The sequence below is a fragment of the Pongo pygmaeus genome, chromosome X, assembly GCF_028885625.2.
Source record: "Pongo pygmaeus isolate AG05252 chromosome X, NHGRI_mPonPyg2-v2.0_pri, whole genome shotgun sequence".
NCBI classification, from domain to species: domain Eukaryota; kingdom Metazoa; phylum Chordata; class Mammalia; order Primates; family Hominidae; genus Pongo; species Pongo pygmaeus.
The window spans coordinates 3157700-3178040 of NC_072396.2; the positions used below are offsets into that span (position 1 = coordinate 3157700).

The window sequence follows — 20341 nt, forward strand, 5'->3', positions numbered from 1 at the left end:
AAATGTCTAACTAGTCATAAAGTTACCTGTTATAAATTTTGTCATTATTGCATATCAGGGTTTCCCAATCTTGGCACTATTGATATTTGAGCGAAGTAATTGTTTATTATGGGAAGCAGCCTGTGCACTGTAGGGTGTTAAGCAGCATCCCTGGCCTCTACTCACCACATGCCAGTAGTACTCTCCCCAGGTGTGTTAACCAAAAGTACCAGCAGACATTGCTGAATGCCCCCTGGGGTTTGGTTATGGAGTTCAGAATCACCCCAACTGATAGCCACTGACATAGACCCGTGACTTCATTTCTTTACCATCTGTGATTCAGTTTATCATAGTGTGCGACGGTGAATTTCATATGTCCACTTGGCTAGTGTGATGGTGAATTTTATGTGTCCACTTGACTGGCATGATGATGAATTTCATGTATCCACCGGGCTGGTGTGATGGTGAATTTCATTCATGCATCCACTTGGTTGGTGTGACGGTGAATTTTATCCACAGTGCCCAGACGTGTGGTCAAATGTTACCCTGGATGTTACTGTGTGGGTGTTTTTGGATGAGATGAACATTTCTATCTGTGGAGTAATGCAGTTCCTCCTCCATGATGTGGGTAGGCCTAGTCTAATCCGTTGAAGACCTGACTAGAACAAAGATTGACTTCCCCCAAGCCAAAAGGCATTTTGCCACCCAACAGCCTTTGGACTCAAACTGTAACCTTTCCCTGAGTTCCCTGCCTGCTGGCCCACTCCATCAGCTTTTGGACTCTCCAATCTCCCCAATCACGTGAGCCAATTCCTTAAAATTAATGTCTGTGTATCTATTGATATCGATATCTACAGATTGATATTTGTGCAAAGAATAATTTGGCCCAAGTGTCAATGGTACCAAGATTGAGAGACCCTCGTGTAGAATGACAAAACTCAGACAAGTTGGATAAATATCTTACAATGTTGTTGGTTTTATCACTGGTTTTAAACAGTGCAATTCTTTAAATTAAGTGTAATTTTTTAAATTAATATTTTTATTTTATTATTGATATATAGATGTAGACATATAGATATAAATATAGATATAGATGATATAGGTATAGATACACACTCACCCTATTGGTTTCTCTTTGTTTTTGCTATTATTTTCAATGGCACAAGCCGCAATTACGTTTAAACCAACCTACTAATACACAGTGATTCTGAGTCACCTAGAGGTTCTTTTTTCCTTGGCTTTTTCCAAGAATCCAGGCTTTTATGGCATGTTCCTCTTATTCCTTCTTCTGAATCCCATTTCCCATCATGTCCCCCTCCCCGAACATCTAAAGTCCTTCTGGGCCTGAATTCTCTGCTTTTTTTGGAGGGGGGCGGGGTGTGGGTGGGACAGGGTCTCACTGTCGCCTAGGCTGGAGTGCAGTGGTGCGATCTCCGCTCACTGCAACCTTCCCCTCCCGTATTCAAGAGATTCTCTTGCTTCAGCATCCTGAGTAGCTGAGATTACAGGCACCCGCCACCATGCCTGGTTAATATTTTTGTATTTTTAGTAGACACAGGGTTTCACCACGCTGGCCAGGCTGGTCTCAAGCTCCTTACCTCAAGTGATCCACCCACCCTGGCCTCCCAGCGTGCTGGAATTACAGGCATGAGCCACCGCAGCCCACCAGTTCTTTGCATTTTAAGGCATGGTGTGAAGCTGGATATTTCCTGGGACTCTGGCCTCAGTCTCCCTTTTCTGTATGAGTAACCCTGACTTGGAGATTGAGTATCTTCCTTGCACATTTAACTCTTTCTAAGCTGCTATCGGTTCACTGGGGAAGTTCGCCAGGTTCCAAATGCTGTCTCATTTACTGTCTTGCAAAATCTGGATTGAAGAAGAACTGGGCTGGCATATTTGTTTTTGGTTTTATTTTATTTATTTATTTATTTATTTATTTTTGAGACAGAATCTCTGTCTGTCACCCAGACTGGAGTGCAGTGGTACCATCTTGTCTCACTGCAACCACCGCTCCAGGGTTCAAGCGATTCTCTTGCCTCAGCCTCCTGAGTAGCTGGGACTGCAGGTGCCTGCCACCACGCCCGGCTAATTTTTGTATTTTTAGTAGAGATGGGGTCTCACCATGTTGGCCAGGCTGGTCTCGAACTCCTGACCTCAAGTGGTCCACCCACCTCAGCCTCCCAAAGTGCTGGGATTACAGGCGTGAGCCATCGCGCTCAGCCAGATTTGTTTGTTTTTCAATCAAATTGAAATGCCCCTAACTTAAAAATGATGATTTTAAAGTGAACTCCCGGTGGCATTTAATGCCTTCACAGGTTATGCAACCACCACTGCTCTCTGGTTCCAAGACACTTTTATAACCCTAAAAGAAACCTTGGACCCACCAAGCAGCCACTACTCCTTCTCCCCTCCCCAGCCCCTGGAAGACACCGATCTGCCTACTGGCTCTATGGGCTTGCCTCCTCTGAAAAATTCCTGTAGGTGGAATCCTACACTGTGTGGCCTTTTGTGTCTGGCTTCTTTCACTGAACCTAGCATCTTCAAGGCTCATCCACATAGAAGCATATAACAGAACTTCATTTCTTTTAAAAAAAATAGTTTCATTGGAAAGGAAGCTCTAGTTGTGTTTTCTTAGCAGTAATAAAAATATTTATTCAAAGACTAAATTCCAAGCATGCCAGCATATACCATCCATGACAGTGGTCAAATACAAATACAGAAACAAAGTCCAGGGTATAATTCATGTGTGTTTGGTACTTAGCCCTGAAACTTTCTTGTCACTATCCATAAAGTTTCTTCACCATTCATCTCCTGAAAATGTCTCACATTGTTTTTTAATTTTTATTTTCAGTTCTGGGGTATACGTGCAGGATGTGCAGGTTTGTTTCATAGGTAAGCGTGTGCCATGGTGGTTTGCTGCACCTGTCAGCCCAGCATGCATTAGCTATTTTTCCTGATGCTCCCCCTCCCCCCATCCACCCCCAAAGGCCCCAGTGTATGTTGTTCCCCTCCCTAAGGTCAAGAAATAACAGATGCTGGTGAGGCTGTGGGGAAATAGGAACGCTTTTACACTGCTGGTGAGAATGTAAATTAGCTCAACCACTGTGGAAGACAGAGGTGATTCCTCAAGGATCTAGAACCAGAAATACCATTTGACCCAGCAATCCCAATAATTACTGGGATAATATATAATCCCAGTAATATCTACCCAAAGGAGGCCCGGCGCAGTGACTCACGCCTCTAATCCCAACACTTTGGGAGGCCGAGGCGGGCCGATCACCTGAGGTCAGGAGTTCGAGACCAGCCCCCATCTCTACTAAAAATACAAAAATTAGCTGGGCATAGTGGTGGGTGTCTGTAATCCCAGCTACTCGGGAGGCTGAGGCAAGAGAATCACTTGAACCTGGGAGGCGGAGGTTGCAGTGAGCCGAGATTGCACCATTGCACTCCAGCCTGAGCAACAAGAGTGAAACTCCGTATCAAAAAAAAAAAAATATATATATATATATATATAGCCAAAGGAATATAAATCATTCTATTATAAAGATACATGCACATGTATGTTCATTGCAGTACTATTCACAATAACAAAGACACAGAATCAACCCAAATGCCCATCAATAATAGACTGGATAAAGAATATGTGGTCCATAGACACCATGGAATACTATGCAGCCATAAAAATGAACGAGATCATGTCCTTTGCAGGGACATGAATGGAGCTGGAAGCCATTATCTTGTAGTTGTATTTTATCAGGAAAACATATCAGCCTCCTGGTTGGGTGCCCACTGACCTCAGACGATCTGTTGTCACCACATGCTTTGATTTAATGAGGATGGCAAAAACAGCACTGCTTTCAATCTGGGCTCTTTTTCGTGTTTTTTTCCTTTCTTTCCTTTTCTGATGTATTCACCCACTCAATGCAATTAAAAGAAACTGGGAGGCTCTCATCTTAAAAAATTCCCGATAATAGGTCATTCCGCCTACTTCCCCAAAGCATCTCTGTAGGTTTGAGTCGTTGTCAAGACAGCCCTAAATGTTTAGGTTACACACACCCATCTACTCTATGCATAGTTTTCTTCCACCAGCCACATAATAAATTATAGGACTCTTGAAATCTTATGAAACAGGGGGAAACAGATCTAAGAAAACCCTATGAAACCTGATTTTGTATTACATAATGCCGGGAAATGGAATGTTGGAACTTAGGCTTGCCAAACAGTCATCATTTTCAGGCAGCGTTTGAAGTTAGGGAAACAGAAAAATACATGTATCTCCCCGCCTGTGATTATCTGATGGACAAATGGTTTATTAGGACATATAGAGAGAAGCAAAAAAAAAAAAAAAAAACAAAAAAACACACAACGAGAAATTTCTGTAACGATTTCAAGGCAGGTGTCTGGAATTGCGATCATATTATAATTCAATATGTTTTTGTAAAACAGCAATGCGGAAACAAGCATCTTTTAAACTCTCTTATCTCGTTGATTTCATTGTTTTACTTTGAATAAAATTAACCAAGTTTCTACGAAAATGAACCTTTCCAAAACAGGGGCCAGAAATGCATATTTATTTCTTCAAGTGCTGCATTTTAAATGGGTGGCCAGCCAAGAGTGAAAGAAAAAGAGACGGGGTTTCTCCATGTTGGTCAGGCTGATCTTGAACTCCTGACCTCAAATGATTCTCCTGCTTTGGCCTCCCAAAGTGCTGGGATTACAGGCATGAGCCACCGTGCCTGGCCTAGTGAAGGGTTTCTTAACCTGTGCACCTTGGGTAACTCGGGGCTGAACGACTCTCTGTGGTCGGGTGTCCTGTGCACTGTAGGGTGTTGAGCAGCATCCCTGGGCTCCACCCACCAAATGCCAATAGCACCCATTCCCAGCTGTGACAACCAAAATATCTCCAGACACGTTACCTGGGGGACAAACTCGACCCACGTTAAAAGCTCCTGATGTAAAAAAAAAAAAAAAAAAAAGCAATAATGTATTGTGCCACAACTTGGATGAAACTGGAAGCCATATTCTAAGTGAAGTCACTAAGGAATAGAAAACCAAATACCACACGTTCTCACTTACAAAAGTGGGAGCTGGTAGGGCACAGTGGCTCATGCCTGTAATGCCAGCACTTTGGGAGGCCGAGGCAGGAGGATCACTTGAAACCAGGAGTTCAAGAACAGCCTGGGCAATGTAGTAAGACCCCGTCTCTACAGGAAATAGAAAATATTAGCTGGGAGTCGTGGTGTGCACCTGTGGTCCCAGCTACTCAGAAGGCTGGGCGGGGGGAGGAATTGCTTGAGCCTAGGAAGTTGAAGGTGCAGTGAGCCATGATCATGCCACTGCAATCCATCCTGGGTGACAGAGTGAGACCCTGCTTCAAAAAAGAAGTGGGAGCTAAGTTGTGGGTATGCAAAGGCATACACAGTAGTGTAATGGACATTGGAGACTCCGAAGTGGGAAGGTGTGAGTGCGGCGAGGGATGAAGGACTACCTATTAGGTACCACGTACAACACCCGGGTGATGGGCACACTAACGTCCTAGACTTCACTCATCCAAGTAACCAAAAACCACGTGTGCCCCTAAAGCTATTCAAATTTTAAAAAAATCAAAGAACTCTTGACGTAAAGTTTCACAAGTTCTCACTCAAACATGGGAGGTAAAAACGTTAAAAACTTGCACTCATGGAGATAAAGTAGAATAGTGGTTACCAGAGGCTGGGAAGAGTATCGAGGAGGAGGTGATAGAGTGGGGATAGTTAATGAATGCAGAAATACAGTTGGATGGAAGCAAGAAGGTATAGTATTTGGTACTACAACAGGGAGACTCTAGTTAACAATAATTCGTTGTATATTTTAAAATAACTAAGAGAGTGGAATTGCAATGTTCCTGACACAAAGAAATGATAAAGGTTTACAGGATAGATACCCCAATTACCCTAATTTGATTATTACACATTGTAAGCTTGTATCAAAATATCACATATACCCTGTAAATAAGTACAACTATTATGCACCCATAATGATTAAAAACAAAAAAATTTAGGCCAGGCATGGTGGCTCATGCTTATAAACCTAGCACTTTGGGAGGCAGAGGCAGGAGGATTGCTTGAAGCCAGGAGTTGGGGACCAGCCTGGGCAACATAGCGAGATCCCATCTTTACAAAAAATTTTTAAAAATTAGCCGGGCATGGTGGCATGCACCTGTAGTCCCAGCTACTCAGGAGGCTGAGGCAGGAGGATCGCTTGAGCCTGGGATTTGAAGGCTGCAGTGAGCTATGATCACACCACTGCACTCTAGTGTGGGCAACAGAGCAAGACCTCATCTCTAAAAATAATAAATAATAAAATAATGTTTAAAAAGAACCACTGTTCTAGTCTAAAACTGCAATGCATGTCTATTTTTTCTCAAATGTCTGCTCACCAAGCGAAGTTTTGTTCTTTGTAGTAGCATCCCATGATTTTTCTTTACATTACGAAGATAACATCCATTTTCCCAGTTCCAGTCTCTGTCCTGAGATATTCACTTCCCTCTACACTTGATGTAATTTCAGACTACAATGTGGAAATAAGGGAGGGATTAAGGCAGCCTGACATAAGGTCAATCTTTCCAGGCCAGGAGTGGCCCTAGGAAAATTGTTTTTTCTTTTTGGGTTCAGATAAACCACAGCGAATAACCATAGCCCAGCACCGCATGGCTTTCCAGCAAAGACAGGACCTCCTCCCTCCAGGGATGGCAGGAATGTAAAGTGAAAGCATTACCAGAAAGGGGTCCCAGTCCAGACCCCAAAAGAGGGTTCTTGGATCTCGTGCAAGACAGAATTCAGGGCGAGTCCACAGAGTAAAATGAAAGGAAGTTTATTAAGAAAGTAAAGGAATAAAGAATGGCTGCTTCATAGGCAGAGCAGCAGTATGGGCTGACGGGTGCCTATGTTTATGGTTATTTATTGATTATATGCTAAACAAGGGGTGAATTAGTCAAGAGTTTTCCAGGAAAGGGGTGGGTAATTCTGAGGGTTCCTCCCCTTTTTAGACCATATAGGGTAACTTCCTGAGGTTGTCATGACATCTGTAAACTGTCGTGGCTCTGGTGGCAGTGTCTTTTAGCAGCTAATGCATTATAATGAGTGTATAATGAGCAGTTACAATGACCAGAGGTCACTCTTGTCACTGTCTTGGTTTTGGTGGGATTTCACTGACTTCTTTACTGCAACCTGTTTTATCAGCGAGGCCTTTATGACCTGTATCTTTACTGACCTCCTATTTCATCCTGTGACTAAGAATGCCTAACCTCCTGGGAATGCAGCCCAGTGGGTCTCAGCCTTATTTTACCCAGCTCCTATTCAAGATGGAGTCACTCTGGTTTCAACGCCTCTGACAAAAGCGTGCTTATTGTGCTGACCGAGGAGGGCTGAATGAAATCCAGCTGGATTGGACAGGGAACTAAAGGAAGATGTCCATCCATAGAATGTAGACAAGGCACCGATAAATGTGATAAACACAGCAAGGTCTGTGCATGGACGGACATACTTTTTTTTTTCTTAAAGACATGGTCTCACTCAGGCTGGAGTGCAGTGGTGCAATCATGGCTCACTGCAGCCTCGACCTCCCAGCCTCAAGCAATCCTCCTACCTCAACCTCCTGAGTAGCTGGTACTACAGGCACCCACCACCATTCCTGGCTAATTGTTTTTATTTTTTGTAGACATAGGGTCTCACTGAGTCACCCAGGCTGGTCTCAAACTTCTGGGCTCAAGCAATCCTCCTGCCTCAGCCTTCCAAGTAGCTGGGACTACAGGTACATGCCACTACGCCAGACTAATTTTTGTATTTTTTGTAGAGAGGAGGTTTTGTGATGTTGCCCAGGCTGGTCTAGAACTCCTGAACTCAAGTGATCCACCACCCTCAGCCTCCCAACACGCTGGAATTACAAGAGTGAGCCACTGAGCCCAGCTGAGATACATCTTTCTCTCTCACCAAGGGCTCCTAAGTGGGCATCTGGTCCCCATCGATGCTGAATTTTTTTCTGACTTTCTTTCAAAGTCATTTTGAAACGTACATTAAGGCTTGGGTACTGTACCCTCTTTGACTTTCAAAGCATCAGGAGCCATTGGCAATGTCTGGAGACATTCTGGGTTATTATGATTGGAGAGTGGATGTGGCCAGCATCTGGTGGGTGGAGCCCAGGGATGCTGCTCAACACCCTGTGAGTGCAGAAGATGGCCACACCACAGAGAATCCTCCAGCCTCAAGTGTCAACAGCACCCACATTGAGAATCTTGAACTAAAGAATACAAAGATTCCACATATGAGATCATGCAGTATGTGTCATTCTGTGCCTGGCTTATTCCACTTAACATAATGTCCTCCACGTTCATCCATGTCGTTGCAAATGCCAACACTTCCTTCTTTAAGACTTGATAGCATTCCATTGTGCATACAAATCACATTTTCTCTACCCATTCATCCACTGATGGACACTTTGGTTGACTCCATATTTTGGCTATTGTGAATAGTGCTGTAATGACTATGGGAAAACAGATAAATTAAACATTCCTCAGAAAGTTACTAGAAAAATAAAATTATAAGTCAACAAATATTTGTTTGAAGTCTTCAAAAAATGTTTAAACCATCCAGAAAAATATGAATTCTCATATAAACCTTATGAAAAATAAAAATGGTAAGCTAAATGCTGAAATTTTTGAAAGCGTCAAAATAATCTATCTACCTGTCTATTTATCTATTCATCTATCCATCATCTTTCTATAATTATCCATCTATCCATTCATCAATTTATCCATTCATTCATTCATCTATTGAATGTACCTATCTAGCTAGCTAGCTAGCTATTTATCATCTATCCATCCATCTACTGAATCTATCATCTATCCTTATCTGTCTATCACATACCTATCTACCCACCCACCCATCTATTGACTCTAATCATCTACCATTACCTATGTATCTATCATATATCTATCCATCCATCCATCCATTGAATCTATCTATCCATCCATCCATTCATCTGCTGAATCTATTATCTATCATTATCTATATATTTATCTGTCTACGTATCTACCCATCAATCTACCTGTTGAATGTATGTATCATCTATCATTATCTGTCTGACAGTCTAATCTATTTAAGCTCTCTGTCATCTATTATAACATATTTTTATCTATCTCTTCTATTTATTCTCATCTCTATTGTCATATATTATATGTATGTTGATACACACAGAGAAAGATTGATAGAGAGAGATTTGTAAAATGTACAAATATTTAAAATGAAACACTTTTTTTTTAAATGGGTGACATGGTAAACAAGGACATTCACTGACTGGCCTCATTCACTTCCTACCCATCCTTCCAATCTAATCACTCCTGGGGGTGTTTCTGGGAACGGCTTCCTTCGCCGCCTCTGTCTCTTCATCCCAACACCACTTTCTGCCTGCCCCCTGGCCAGCCCAGCTTCCCTGAGGCCCCTCCCTGTCCCCTGCACCCATCACACACCATGTTCATGATGATTGTTGTTTACATGTCCACTCCCCCACCACACGCATCGAAAGCACCTGGAGGCTCAGGGGTCTTCCTCTCTGGTTTTCCTCCATACCTGGCGAAATGGTGGTAAATGGTAGCAGCCAATAAATGTTTGAGTAAATGAATAGACTACTTAATTCCCTTTACAACTGCCAATGAAGAAATGATAAATGAAGGTGGTGATTTTTAACTCCTAAGGTCCAGTAAGTCAGGGGTAGGGGTTTTTCTTTATTTCCAGCTCCAGAAAACTGCTGACAGGAGATGGGAAAAAGCAGCTCATTTCTAAAAATCCCTTTAGCATAACTTACAAGTCCCTCAGCCAGCCTGCCTCAACCCCCTCCCAAGGCATCTGGTTCTAGTTCAGGGCAAAGGAAGTTAAGTGTTTCATTATAATGCTTCTTGCACACACACATATGCATTTACTGGGGGTGGGGAGCTTTGGGGGAATTTTACTAATATTTGCTAATTTTTTATTGACATGTAGGAAGAACTGTAAACTTAATTTTACATTTACTTATGTAGAAAGAACTGTAAACTTAATTTTCGTTTCCCTATGTTCCCCTCAATTTGCTCAATTCTTTCCTTCTGATTGCGATGAAATTTTTCTAGAAAATCATCACCCAATTTACACCATATTTTTTAAGTATTTCCCTGTGCCGGGGGAAAGAAAGTCTAAAATGATCCTTTAGATTATTTGTATATTTTTGAAATGTTTCAACGACGTTAAATATAATTGGAAGGAAAAGCAAAGCATCATACAAGATTAAATCTTAGGTGAATTGAAGAAAAAAATAAGCATTTGTGCAAGGCCAGGGAGTCAAAATCTGATTTTCTTCTAAAGGAAAGAAGGTTCAGAGAGTTCTTTTTTCCAAGTTTAGAAACCATTCAAAACTCATGAGTTTGCCGTTTTGATCATCACTGAAATCTCTTCCAGATTCCTACCCTTAGGAAAAATAAATATATATATATTTATATATATATAGCTTCATGCTTTCAAAGAAGAAAGATCAAAATAGTATGTTAAGTAGTCTCAGAATACTTCTTGTACATATAAAAAATACTCAGTGAGTTATTATAAAATAAATCAAAAACAGACAGACTGAATCTTCCTTAGATTATATATGCTTTTAACTTCTAAGAGAATGAAGGATGCAAGCTAGAAGATTAATGAAAGAAAATCAATTACCCCCAAACAAAAATGTTTAAAAATCTCAATTATAGTTCAGATTGGCCCTTTCTAGCAAAAGTCAAAATGTGATATGCAAACACATAATGTAATGCCTTCATTCTTCACAAAAGCCTTGACTATGTACATGGTTAGTGCTTGACTATGTACATGGTCAGTGCTCATTGTTTGAAAATCCAATGAGACTATAATATCTGAGAAACCACCATAGATTATGCAGCAAAGGCATTTTACTGTATCAAATTCAAGTGGTCAGAGACATTTGAACCAGAGCAACTGCATCTTGAATAGGGGCTGGGTAAAATGAGGCTGAGACCTACTGGGCTGCATTCCCAGGAAGTTAGGCATTCTAAGACACAGGATGAGATAGGAGGTCAGCACAAGATATAGGTCATAAAGACCTTGCTGATAATACAGCATGCGGTAAAGAAGCCAGCCAAAACCCACCAAAACTAAGATGGTTTACAAGAGTGACCTCTGGTTGTCCTCACTGCTCACTATATGCTAATTATAATACATTAAAATGCTGAAAGGCACTCTCGCGAGCGCCCTAACAGTTAACAGAGGCCATGACAATGTCAAGATATTGCCCTATATGGTCTAAAAGGGGAGGAACCCTGAGTTCCCGGAATTGCCCAACCCTTTCCCGAAAACTCGTGAATAATCCACCCCTTGTTCAGCATAAAATCAAGAAATAATGGTAAAAATGGACAACCAGTAGCCCTTGGGGCTGCTCTGCCTGTGGAGTAACCATTCTTTTATTTCTTTACTTTTGTAATAAACTTGTTTTCACTTTATGGACTCACCTCCAATTCTTTCTTGCACGAGATCCAAGAACCCTCTCTTGGGGTCTGAATTGGGACCCCCTTCCTGGTAACAAAGTTACAAACAAAGGAAATTCTATCTAAAACAGATACAGTCATGCACTGCCACAGAACGTATGGCCAATGATGGACAGCATATAAAACGATGGTCCCACAGGATTATAATGGAGCTGAAAAATTCCTGTTGCCTAGTGATTTGTGTTACAATTGCCTACTGTATTCAGTATAGGAACATGCTGTACAGGTTTGTAGCATAGGATCAACAGGCTACACCATATAGCCTAGGTGTGTAGTAGGCTAGACCATCTAGGTTTGTGTAAGTGCACTCTAGGATGTTTGCACAACAACACTGCCCAGTGATGCATTTCTCAGAATGTATCCCCATCATTCAGCAACAAGTGACTGTAAGTCTATTTCACTGTGTGTAACTTCCCCTACTGTAAGGGAACTCCCCTCAGAAACCCAAGCTCGCCTTGGTTCAGATCCACAGTGCAGCAATTTAGGAAGAGTATGCTTCCCTGAGGAGGCACTTTAGCTCAAACCAGCCACCACTTGCTCACTGGCTTTCTACTACCTTCTCATCAGTTTTAGCCCCACAGAATCAATAGTGAGCTTCTTTTCCACGTTGGAATTAATTATAAATATAGGAGTGGGAGTTTCCACATTTGCATGAGGTAATCTATTTGTTAGTTAAGGACCCATATCCATTATCTATTGCTGGGTAACAAACACTCCCAACACTTAGTAGCTGAAGACAAGCACCATTTTATTTGTGCATCACTCTTGGGTCACAAATTTCAGGCTGAGCTCAGCTGGATGGTTCTTCTGTGGGTCTCCCTTAAGGTCCCTTATGTGGTCCCAGTCCTCTGACAGTTTGACTGAAAATGGATGGTGTAAGCTGGGAGCCTATTCACGTGGCTGGCCATTGGTGCTGACTGTCAGCTGAATCTTTCTCATGGTGACTCATCTCAAAAAGGCTACCCTGACTTCTTCCTATGGGGTGGCCTCAGTACTCTAGGCTGACAGACGAGACCGCCCAACAGACGTGTTTATGAATGTACCTTAGACCATCCAGTCTCATCAAGCTGCCAGATAATGGAAGCTGCAAGAAAGACCCCAGGCAAGACCAACAGAAGAACTGCTCAGCTGAACTCAGTCCAAGTTATTGATTCACAGACATATGAGCAAATACAATGTTTGTGATATTGAGGCACTAAACTTGTAGTTGATTTCATACCAAAAAAATAGGTAACAGATCCTGAAATTCATGCCTGAAGTGGGTGGAGGGTTGCCGTCATACAAAAGCTTAAAACATGCTTCATTGGCTTTGAAACTGAGTGGTGAATGAAGGTTGGGAAAATAGTAAGGTAATTGCTACCAAAGGCTAGAAAAAAAATGGTAACCAGTGGTATGTTGTGTTGGAAGAGCAAAACTGTAGCCTGAAGTGACTTGGAAGATAAAAATGTACCTAATGTGCTTGCTTTGGCAGCACATATACTAAAATTGGACTGATACAGATAAAATTAGCAAGGCCCATACAAGGATGACAGGTAAATTCGTGAAGCATCTCATTATTTAAAACATACACACACACACACACACACACACACACGTAAAATGAAGTCAAAAAAGAAAAGAAAAGAAATGTACCTAATAAACTCAGACTTAGAGGAAGTAGGTTTTTGTTGTTGTTGAACATTCGCACTATTGACATTTGGGGCCAGAAAATTATTTGTCATGGAAGCTGCCATGTGCATTGCAGCATTCTCAGCATCATTCTGGGCCTCTGCTTGGTAGATCTCAGAAGCACCCATTGAGTACAGCCTGAATTTTCGTCCCATATAACAGTGAGTATATAACATAGATTTTTTTTTAACCCACTGCATTTTGGGATTCTTTGTTATGTGCCAATAGCTGACTGACACAGCCTCTTACAACGGAAACAGAAAATTTGCTCATGCAGATTTCTTTTCTTGCTTCAGTGGTTCATTCTGTAAATATTTGCAGTGCATTCCTTGAGCCAAATAATATCTCAAATTTGGGGATAAATATGTATGAAGTGATAGACCCTGACCTGCTGAGGCTCCTTTGGAAGCACTGAGGTTAGAACAGCATCTTAGCCAGTAAGAAGTTTTCTTCCGGGGAAGGGAGAGGGGGCAGGGACTTCTAGGCAGAGAATGCAATATTCCTTCATTTGCCATTTGTGCAACAACTAATTGTAGAGCTGCTAGTATGTGCCAAGTTCTGGAGTTGGGGAAGAGGTTAAGACAGACAAGAGTCATGCTTTCATGGTGGTTACAAGAAGTCAACAAGAAGATGAATGACATAATTTTATATCCTTATAAGAGGAAATACACAGCTGGGTGTGCACGCACATGACTGTAGTCCCAGCTACTCAGGGAGACTGAGACTGGAGGATTACTTGAGCCTGGGAAGTCGAGGCTGCAATGAGCTGTGATTGTGCCACTGCACTGCAGCCTGGGCAATTATGGAAGCTGAAAACTGATCTGCTATCTACAACTGGAGACCCAGGAGAGCCAGTGGTGTAGATTCCAGTTGGAGTCTGAAATATATTAATATTTTGTATTTTGTTAATATAACGGAGATTTTATTTTTAATACAAGACTAGTCAGCCCATGTGAAAGGAAGAGAGTCCACATGGCAGAGGGGAAGTCATCAGGGAGCAATTTAACAGCTGCCTGCACACTATTTTCCTTTCTGTGCTCATGCGTTTGGAGAATACATCTATGGTTAAGGAATTAGATCATCTCTAATCTTAACCTATGGTATTGACTATAAACAGGCTCCCCGTAAGCTCTGGTTATTTGAATGTTAATTTCTGCAGTGGAAGCAAATTTTAAAAGTGGAAGCTCAAATTGCAGCTCCCATCTGGGCACCACGTGTCTGGAACGACCGTTCTGAAAATGGGTTACGTCATGTGTGGCTTGGGCTGGCGTTTCAGCAGCGTTGAGGGTTGGCCCATTCGCCAGGTGCATGCAGGGCCGCAGTATGTGGGAGAAATAAGGCAGGAAGGAGCATTACAAGGTGGCATGCCTTGTACCCGGCTAGGAGGTATATGAATCACACACAGAGAGAGCTGGCGGGAGAGTTTTCTCTACGAAATCCTTCTTTCAAGAAGGCAATGTTTGGGGTAGACAGTCTGGAAGTCCGTGTTGATTGGTCTTTTACTCTTCTCCTCTATAGAATATGTCTCTGGGACTGTGAATTGATCAATCAATGCAATCAATATCAGAAGTATGTAAGATTTCCTTCACGAAATCTCATGGAGGAAGATCCATGCATGCCCAGCATTAGAGAATGGATTTTATTTGCACACAAACGCATAGAGAACAAATAGTGAGGACATCCACGTGGTAAAGGAAGCAAGGTATGGGGCCGGCGCATAGAAAGACAAGCCACTTAGTGTGGGTGTTGTGAAGGGCCGGGTAAAGAAATCATAAGTCATGAACGTAGGCAGGGGCGCATGTTTGAGGACTTTACCACAAAAGCAGGAAGCATGCACTTGATTTGCTGAAAACCAGAAGCCATTGATCAAAGAGTATTGATCGAAACCTTAACAAGACCACGTGAACTCCCGAAAGATGACACAGTGTTTCCCCTGCTATATTTAAATAGATCTAAACGTATACATATATTATGTATAAATATTATATTTATAATTATATCTATAAATGGACAATTATAAATATATATTTATAATTATATATTTATATACATTTATAATTAGACATATATGTCTATATATTTGTATATAATTTATAAATTTTATATATGATTTATTACATATAATATATATTTTATTTGTATAAATATCTATAAAGCTGTATAAACCTTATAAAAATTGTATAAACTTTATACAACTTTATAAAAACATATATTATTTATACTATATAGTTATATATTATATGTAATTTATATATAATATATAATTTTATATTTATAAAATTTATAAATTTATATGTATATTTTTTGAGACAGGGTCTCACTCGCCTAGGCTGCAGTGCAATGGCACAATCACAGCTTACTGCAGCCTCAACCTCTGGGGGCTCAATTGATTCTCCAACGTCAGCCTCCCCAGCAGCTGGGACCACAGACACTCACCATCATGCCCAGCTAATTTTTATATTTTTTGCAGAGACAGGGTTTCACCCTGTTGCCCAGTCAGGTCTCGAACTGCTAAATATATTTTAAAGTATTAATTCTACACTGGATCTTAAGATATTGTAGACAGGTTTTTGCTTCCTTTAAGTTTGTTTTGTGTTTTGACCTCTATTGGATCAGCCATGATACTTGAGACATCTTTTGAAGGTGGTTAGAAGTCCAAGCTCCTAATAAGAAATTGTGACACAAAGTCTCAAAAGTATTTTAGGATTTATGCATTTATTCCTAGACAGAATTAGGAAAAACATAGCTTGGCCTGAGGTTTTTTCCTAGACCTATTGTTCTATAAACCTATGCAAACGTATTCAGTTCTATAACTTGGGAGGCCAACCAAATTTCAAAAGAGGTACCTGTAACTCAAGTCATGCTGATTTTAGCAAACACTGCTCACAGGCCTTTTGGGAGGCTTCACCGTGTGTTTGTTACATTGCCTTACAGTTCTGTGGGTTTATGAGTTGGTGCAACCTCAGCTAGGAATGCAGGCTGCTCGCGTTGTGTCAATGTCGTATGTTTTGAACAGTAAAGTGTATGTTCTTTGTGAACTGAGGACACATACCAATGTGCTGCAGTTCTTATTTCCATTTGCTTTAATATGTCGAACATGGAAGTTGAGGTATTTAGCACATCCTATATCAAAACTGTTATAAAACTGAGAGAAAATGCTAAAGGGAAAAATTGTATTCCAAACAACTCCCCTTCTTGTATCTCTATAAACCTTTTTATTTACTTATTTTTTTTTAAATTTTTCTGGAGACAGGGCCTCACTCTTGTCACCCAGGCTAGAGTACAGTGGCAGGATCATAGCTCATTGCAGCCTTGACCTCCTGGGCTCAAGCAATTCTCCTGCCTCAGTCTCCCAAGTAGCTGGGACCACTGGCACGTCTCATCCTGCCTAGCTGATTTTAAAAGTTTTTATTTTTGGTAGAGATGGGGCCTCACTGTATTGCCCAGGCTCGTCTAGAACCCCGGGCTCATGCCGTCTTCCCACCTTGGTTCCCCAAAATGTTGGCATTACAGGCATGAGCCATGGTGCTGAGCCATATCTCCGTAAACCTTATTCTACATAATTGTATTTTTGAAACCCGCACCTTACATATTTGCTTGTGTTCACTGCATTTATTAATCATTTCACAGGCCCCAAAGGAACTTCCTATAGGTTAGACGAGCAAAAGCCCAATTAACTTGGGCTTCAAGACAGTCTCTCCTAAATGTTCCCTTCTTGAAAGAAAGAAGAATGTGCTGTGCTTGAGAATGCACGAACGTTTTCCATCCCTAAAACCAGCATTATTGGTCATAGATGACTCCAGTACAAATAGCCTTTTGAAATTTTTTTGTGGATTTCATTTTTTGTATTGATAACATCTAGCAATGCACGCTTCTTTCTGCAAATGAGAATCCACATTTTCAGATTTTCCAGGGTAGGGAATTCATTCAAGTTTTTTGTGCAATTGGGAGCCTCCTGCAACATCGATGAAAGACATGTGCAGGCTTCACGCCCTGGCGTTGCAACTGTTAGGGAAATAGATGGTGCTGCGAAAGCCATTCTTAGGAAAAAATTGCTGGAAATAACACAAAAGCCAAGGCGGGGAAATATTTGAAAGCGGCCTCTCGGATATTGGGGCTTTCTGTTTCAATATGGCCTTTGCCCTTCCTAAGATTAGTTTATAATAAAGTCAGATGGATGTCCTTGTCTGAACAAACCACACCTAGAATTTGCAAGCCACTGACCATCACCCATTGGTTGGAGAGGGACAGATGTAGGAGACAGCTGTTTGCGGTTAAAGGCATTAACCACATTTATATGTTGTGTAATCATTTTCTCAGGGATCCAGCCCCGGAGCTCTTTTTCCCAAGGTCTTCATCTCGGTGTCCTGGCCCACAGAGGTCACTGCATTGGACACGCCAAATTACATCTATATTGCATCAATTTGGAGAAAAGAACACTCTTGCAAAATTTTTTTTGTTTGATTTTTCTCTTTAGCAAGTTGCATTTGTTGAAGTAATTTCCCCTTTTATTTTCATTATCATTAGCAACTTTTTAGCCAGAAGGATCTCATCAAAACTTGTCATATTTTCTCTTGAGCATAAGGGTGTAATGGGATATTTTCCCATTCATCTTGTCTGTTATTTACTGTTCAAGAAAATTACCTTTTCTCTGGGAACAAAAGAGGAGTGGCACAGTGTGACCCAGAGGGTTGGACCAGGACAGGATTATTTAGGGCTTTGTGAGACTTGGAAAAGTGTTGGTACTTTGTCGTTATTATTATTTTTCTCTTATTCTAAGTGCAAAAAGAAGAGATTATAGAGAGTAATTTATTATTTCAAAGGCTTTGATGGGTTATAAATGGAGAATAGTTTGGAGGAAGTTTATAATGAGAGGAACAGGGGGTTCTTCCAGTAGAGCCAGGAAGCCGAGGATGGAGGCTTAAACTAAAATGGCCACAGTGGAAAGAAACAAAAATGAACTCATGCAATTTTTAAGGCAGAAAAGCTAGAACAAGATGTTTCATCGGTCTGCTGTTTATTTGCACCACGGAATTTTTTAAATTCTGTTATTTATTTCTTTTAGGGTTGAACGTTTTATAAAAACTATAAGAGATTTAATATGAAATATTGGAAAAGGCTAGGCGCAGTGGTTCATGCCTGTAATCCCAGCACTTTCGGAGGCTGAGGCGGGTGGATCACTTGAGCTCAGGAGTTCAAGACCAGCCTGGCCAACATGGTGAAGGCCCGTCTCTACTAAAAATACAAAAATTAGCTGGGCACAGTGGCATGTGCCTGTAATCCCAGCTACTCGGGAGGCTGAGGCAGGAGAATCGCTTGAACCCGGGAAGCGGAGGTTGCGGTGAGCCGAGATTGAGCCACTGCACTCTAGCCTGGGCAACAGAGCGAGACTCTGTCTCAAAAAAAAAAGAAATATTGGATAAGCAGATAGCACTAAGAAAGGTTGGTGCTACTTCTAGAGCAAATAAAATTTGTCTCATTCTGGAAATAAAATGTCTTTTCCAAATTAAATTAAGAAACAAATGTTTAGGGAGTTCTACTGTATTTTGGGCACAGAATAAAAATAAGAATACAATTTCCATATATTAATATAAATAAACAAATATAAAAATATAAACAAACTTCTAGGTAGGATGGTAGCAGGAGACTGGGCATATAAACCCACAGATCTCCAAGGAAAACCCATATCATTAGGCAGAATACCACAGTATTACCCAAACTTCACAGAATTTATCCCATTCAGAATTTGGCAGAAGGAAAATGAAGGGCTATGGAGAAGTAATCTGCAAACCACTTTCCCCCAACCCTAAAGAGCAGTAAACCAGTGCTATGGTCTGAAAGTTTGTGTTACCCCTAAATTCAGATGTTGAAATCCTAATTCCCAAGGAGATGGTGTTATGAGGTGGGGCCTTTGGGAGGTGATGAGATTCTGAGGGTGGAGCCTCATGAATGGGATGAGTATCCTTAGAAAAGGGAGCCCAGAAAGCTCCCTCGTCCTTTCCACCATGGAAGGACACAACAAAAAGGTACCATCTCTGAAGCAGAGAACCTTGATCAGATACCAAATCTTCTGGCACCTTAATCTTGAACTTTCAGCCACCAGAAGTGGGAGGCTTCACAATTGAAACAAATTTCGATTGTTTATACATTTTCCAGTCTAAGGAAATTTATAATTGCAGCCCAAATGGACCAAGAAAGCCAGGGGGGAAAAAAAGAGAGTAGAAAAGAGACATAAAATGGATCCTCATTAATGCCCAAGGAGTTGCAATGAAGGATTGACCATCGAGTGAACACTCACACAACCAGAAAACTAGAAAAAGAACAATGGGCCGGGTGTGCTGGCTCACGCCTGTAATCCCAACACTTCGGTAGGGTAAGGAGGGCAGGTCACTTGAGGTCAGGAGTTTGAGACAAGCCTGGCCAACATGGTGAAACCCCATCTCTACTAAAATTACAAAAATTAGCCGGGCACAGTAGCACGTGCCTGTAATCCCAGCTACTCTGGAGGATGAGACAAGAGAATTGCTTGAACCAGGGAGGCAGAGGCTGCAGTGAGCCGAGACTGCACCACTGCACTCCAGCCTAGGTGATAGAGTGAGACTCCACCTCAAAAAAAAAGAAAGAAGGAAGGAAAGAAAGAAGAAAAGAAAGAAAGAGGAAGAAAGGAAAGAAAGAAAGAAAGAGGAAGAAAAAGAACAATGGTTTCTGAGTGATGTCCACTCCACTAAACCTCCTTTTTAACAAATCCTGTCAACAGAGAAAAACTACTGTTCATCCAAAGAGGGATAAGGACTCCTGGAGGAGAGATAATTGCTATTTCTGAAACAGGCTTAATGCAAAAGCACGCAAAATATAGTAAAATTATGGTGAATTGCATAGAGATGAAAACCTGCCTTGATGTAGGTAAAGTTTCTTAGGAAGTGGCAAATGTCAGATTACATCCTGCGGAATATCAAGACTGAGAAATGGAAGAAAACTCAGGAAATTCAAAACTCAAGAGACCAGTTTAATGTAATGAAAATGATAATACATTTGTTGTTGTTTTGTTATGTCTTCATATGGAGAAGAGATTCAGCAAGACTATATAAAAGAAATCATTCAAGAAGACAAGCCTATTCAACCAAAAGAAATAGT

At 41.2% G+C, this 20341-nt stretch overlaps 2 protein-coding genes and 1 non-coding gene across 3 annotated transcripts in view; 1 reads left to right on the forward strand and 2 right to left on the reverse strand.

Annotated features, from left to right (window-relative positions):
- The window catches only part of LOC134738995 (uncharacterized), a 52636-nt gene that overhangs the window by 28870 nt on the left and 3425 nt on the right, over nt 1-20341 (reverse strand). The window lies entirely within an intron of this gene.
- LOC129025077 (cAMP-dependent protein kinase catalytic subunit PRKX-like) overlaps nt 1-20341 on the reverse strand; it is a 306342-nt gene that overhangs the window by 3172 nt on the left and 282829 nt on the right. The window lies entirely within an intron of this gene.
- On the forward strand, nt 12995-13099 carry LOC129025512 (U6 spliceosomal RNA). Its single transcript, XR_008497267.1, has one exon. It is a non-coding gene; the product is annotated as a U6 spliceosomal RNA (small nuclear RNA).